Here is a 4,696-nt window from a genome sequence, read left to right on the forward strand (position 1 = left end):
TTAGGGATTGCTCACAACGAAAGCCAAAAACCTCTAAACCCTAGACACTGGTTCCTACTCTACCCAGTCGGGACTCTATACACCCAAGCAGGGTATCGCAAGACCATCCTGCTCACAGACTGGACAGCCATCGGCTCCACTGTCTAAGGGAACTGACATGTTGATGGGAGACTCTGAGCAATATTCTATCTACCCACTGATCCACGGAGCAGGGCAGAGCAGTTCCAGGCTGACCCCAAGTCAGACACCCCACACCTGTGACCACACACACCATGTGACACAAAACACGCATGAGACAAAGGACGTGACACACACCAGAACTGCTCTGCCCGGCACACGGGAATCCAATGATAAAAAGTAAGCCCTTCCTTTGATGCATCCAAATAACCTGTCACAGGATACCCCTTGCACCGGACTAATTGCAAAAATCCCTCCAGGCGAGGCACAGACTTGCACCCACTCCCAACCCCTCTCTGGGGCTTTGCCCTGCACTTATCTTTCTGAGAGCCGGGGATGTCAATCCAGCTTGGATGCAGAGGAGGAGCACCTGGGCTGGCTCAGAGGTTCCTGCCATCGTCAGACTACTAGGAGCCAACTGCGAGAAAGAAAACCATAAGCAAGACGTGAGTTGTGTGGCATGGGGCTCAAACCCCAGTGATCCCCCTACTCACCAGCACCCAGGCCCTGACCGGAGTCAGACACTGTGGATGTCACGTTCCGGGATACCTGAGTGAGTGAGACACAAAATTAGAAGGCATCTCTAAAGCTGCAGTGGATCCCCGCTCCTCCTGCTGCCTCCCCAACTCACCTACAAGGCTCCTCTCTCTTCAGCTGCTCCCAAGACCGCCCCTGCAAATGACATGGGCAAATGCTCAAACACTCAGTTCTCAAACATTTAGAGATTGCTCACAAGGAAAGCCAAAAACCTCTAAACCCTAGACACTGGTTCCTACTCTACCTAGCCGGGACTCTATACACCCAAGCAGGGCATCGCAAGACCATCCTGCTCACAGACTGGACAGCCATCGGCTCCACTGTCTAAGGGAACTGACATGTTGATGGGAGACTCTGAGCAATATTCTATCTACCCACTGATCCACGGAGCAGGGCAGAGCAGTTCCAGGCTGACCCCAAGTGAGACACCCCACACCTGTGACCACACACACCACGTGACACACAAACACGCACGAGACAAAGGACGTGACACACACCAGAACTGCTCTGCCCGGCACACGGGAATCCAATGATAAAAAGTAAGCCCTTCCTTTGATGCTCCAAATAACCTGTCACAGGATACCCCCTGCACCGGACTAATTGCAAAAATCCCTCCAGGCGAGGCACAGACTTGCACCCACTCCCAACCCCTCGCTGGGTCTTTGCCCGGCACTTATCTTTCCGAGAGCAGGGGATGCCAATCCAGCTTTGATGCAGAGGAGGGGCACCTGGGCTGCCTCAGAGGTTCCTGCCATCGTCAGACTACCTCGGAGTCAACAGCAAAGAGAAAGAAACCAGACACCTTATCTGAGTAGTTTGAAACGTGGCCCCACGCCCACCATGATCCATCTACTCACTGGTCCCGAGGCAGGTCCTCGGGTTGCTGGACTTCGGACCAGACTTGGACAGGCGTGGCTTGTCACGTTCCGGGATACCTGAGTGAGTGAGACACAAAATTAGAAGGCATCTCTAAAGCTGCAGTGGATCCCCGCTCCTCCTGCTGCCTCCCCAACTCACCTACAAGGCTCCACTCTCTTCAGCTGCTCCCAAGACCGCCCCTGCAAATGACATGGGCAAATGCTCAAACACACAGCTCTCAAACATTTAGGGATTGCTCACAACGAAAGTCAAAAACCTCTAAATCCTAGACACTGGTTCCTACTCTACCCAGTCGGGACCCTATACACCCAAGCAAGGCATCGCAAGACCATCCTGCTCACCGACTGGACAGCCATCGGCTCCACTGTCTAAGGGAACTGACATGTTGATGGGAGACTCTGAGCAATATTCTATCTACCCACTGATCCACGGAGCAGGGCAGAGCAGTTCCAGGCCGACCCCAAGTGAGACACCCCACACCTGTGACCACACACACCATGTGACACAATTAAGAGACGAAGGACACACAACACGCACGAGACAAAGAACGTGACACACACCAGAACTGCTCTGCCCGGCACACGGGAATCCAATGATAAAAAGTAAGCCCTTCCTTTGATGCGTCCAAATAACCTGTTCCAGGATACCCCCTGCACCAGACTCATTTCAAAAATCCCTCCAGGCGAGGCACAGACTTGCACCCAACTCCCAACCCCTCTCTGGGTCTTTGCCCTGCACTTATCTTTCCAAGTGCAGGGGATGTCAATCCATCTTGGATGCAGAGGAGGGGCACCTGGGCTGGCTCAGAGGTTCCTGCCATCGTCAGACTACTCGGAGTCAACTGCAAGAAAGAAAACCAGACACCATATCTGAGTAGTGTGGCATGTGGCCCCAGCCCCCATGATCCCTCTACTCACTCTCAACGAGGCAGGTCCTCGGGGCGCTGACTCTGACGAGACTTGGACAGCGTGCTGTCATCTCCTGGGATACATGAGCGAGAGAGAGACAAAATTAGAGGGCATCTGTAAAGCTGTAGTGGATTCCTGCTCCTCCTGCTGCCTCCCCGACTCACCTCCAATGCTCATCTGCTCCCAAAGGTTAGCTGGATGGCACCTGCAATCCAAAAAGCTCAGTGCTTCATTGCTGATCCTTTCAATACTCGGAGATTACCTACAAGGACAGCTCCAGAGGAGCAAACTTTGTCCGTCACCTCACTGTGAGTTGTGTTCGGCCATCTGAGGCTGCCTACATCTCCTGCAAAAAAACCCAGAGGCAACTGTGAGTACTTAGATACTGCCCAAGAGTTTGCTGCTCCCATGGCAGTTTCTGTCTGACACCCCTTGACCATGACCTCTTACAGGCAGGGTCCCTGTCACGTTGGACTGCACGTTAGAAGTCTGTGCACTGCCTGTAAAACAAAAAAACAAGTATGTACACAGATTCACCACAAATACACCGCCTGCAAAAGAGCAGCTAGTTTTGTCCTGCAGTCACTGCTCACCTTCCTCACCGGGCTCACCTTCCCTCTGGTGCCTATCATCTGCTGGGCTGAGGGCTCTGCATCCTAAAAAAAAACAAAAAACCAAAACTAAACCACCAAACCATCCAAATGAACAATAAACCTAGGGCCAAAAGTCATGTCTTGGCTCTGACCTCACATGACAACCCACCTTCTGACTTTGCTCCTCCAGTCTCTTCTGTTCTTCTCTGCTTTACATCCAGTCCCTCTGACGCTGCAAAGAAATGAGTTACCAAAGTCAGCCATATAGATGGAGAGACCTTAACTGCTGTGCAATTCTCATTTCTCCTTAGACAAGCCCTCTGGGGTCCAAAGACAACCTGCACAAACAAACACTGACCTAACTTTAAGGTCCTGCTGTACCGCTCCCATTGGCTCTGGACAAGCCCGCTCTCGTGACTGCACACACACTGCAGGCAGGGGCTGCCTCCGGGAGGACTGGAGAACTGCTGCCCTGAGTGGCTGAGCCTATCCACAGGGTAACTGGAAAGTCTCCTTTCTACTCCACCTACCCCCAACTCTACACAGCAGGGCAGAGCAGTTCCAGGCCCAACACAAACTCCAAGGACACATTTCCAGACAAGTGCTGTGGTGCAACCAGGAGAGAGAACTCTGAGAAAGGAACGACGCCAAAATGGATGTGCTGCCGCACGAGAAGACGGAGGATACGGCGAGACTGAACGGAGGAGGCTCTGAGGAGCCTGAAAAGACACTCTAACAGAATGGCCTGGGACAAGAACTGCCTACAAAATTGCTAAGATGGATGGGAGACAATGCTATGTTCAGAATCTTCTTGGATTCTCACAAGTCCTGGCCGGTTACAAGGGATGACTGCACGGCATGGTCACCGATACAACCTGTGAGGAGGCTGTAAAAGACACCTGACCTGACACTTCTCAGATGCAATTCTGATGCACATCCAAGCTAGCGAGCCAAAGAACGGATGGTATGGGCACTGGGCTGGGCAGTGCAAAGGTTCAAGACCCTAGGAATGATGCCTTGACATCTCAGATAAGAACTTCGAGGGCAGAAAGCAAAGACATGGTGATTATGACTTGTAAGACACGAAACACAGACTGGACAAAGGACATGACACAGACCTGAACGGCTCTGCCCTGCACATCCTACTCCAGTGATGAAAAGTAAACTGCTCCTCCTATGTGTGCCAAGGGCCTGTTAGGGCAGACCCTTTCCCCTCTGCTCATTTGAAAATCCCTCCCTCCTAACCATAAAACTGGACCCAGCTCTCATCCCCTCTCCAGGTGGTTGTCCTCCACTTATCTTTCCCATAGTCGGGGATGTGAATCCATCTTCGATGCAAAGGAAGGATGCCTGGCTGGCTCACAGGGTCGTGCGATCCCTGACTCGCTCGGCTACGAGAAAGAAAACCGAAACTGAGGCAAGAGTCCAGAAGCACGTGGATGATAACCCCGCAATTGGCTACTCACCCTCCCCTGAGCTGAGAGGTTCTGGGGCCACTGGCTCCAACCCGAGTTGGAGGCTGCTGCCGTCACCGTCTGCTGTACCTGGGTGAGTGAGAAAAAAAGTTACGTGGTGTTTCTGAAAGTAAGGGAGGCCCCAGGA

At 52.5% G+C, this 4,696-nt stretch overlaps 1 long non-coding RNA gene across 1 annotated transcript; it reads right to left on the bottom strand.

The window, feature by feature from the left end:
* Window positions 1–2,561: 2,561 nt before the first annotated feature.
* LOC120324293 lies at window positions 2,562–3,139 on the bottom strand. Its single transcript, XR_005565481.1, has 5 exons — window positions 3,095–3,139; window positions 2,952–3,001; window positions 2,804–2,847; window positions 2,666–2,706; window positions 2,562–2,574 (listed from the first exon to the last, which is right to left on the bottom strand). It is a non-coding gene; the product is annotated as an uncharacterized LOC120324293 (long non-coding RNA).
* Window positions 3,140–4,696: the final 1,557 nt, after the last annotated feature.

The sequence above is a fragment of the Pipra filicauda genome, unplaced genomic scaffold (genome assembly GCF_003945595.2).
Source record: "Pipra filicauda isolate LSUMZ 115617 unplaced genomic scaffold, ASM394559v2 scaffold482_size497672_pilon, whole genome shotgun sequence".
NCBI lineage: Eukaryota > Metazoa > Chordata > Aves > Passeriformes > Pipridae > Pipra > Pipra filicauda.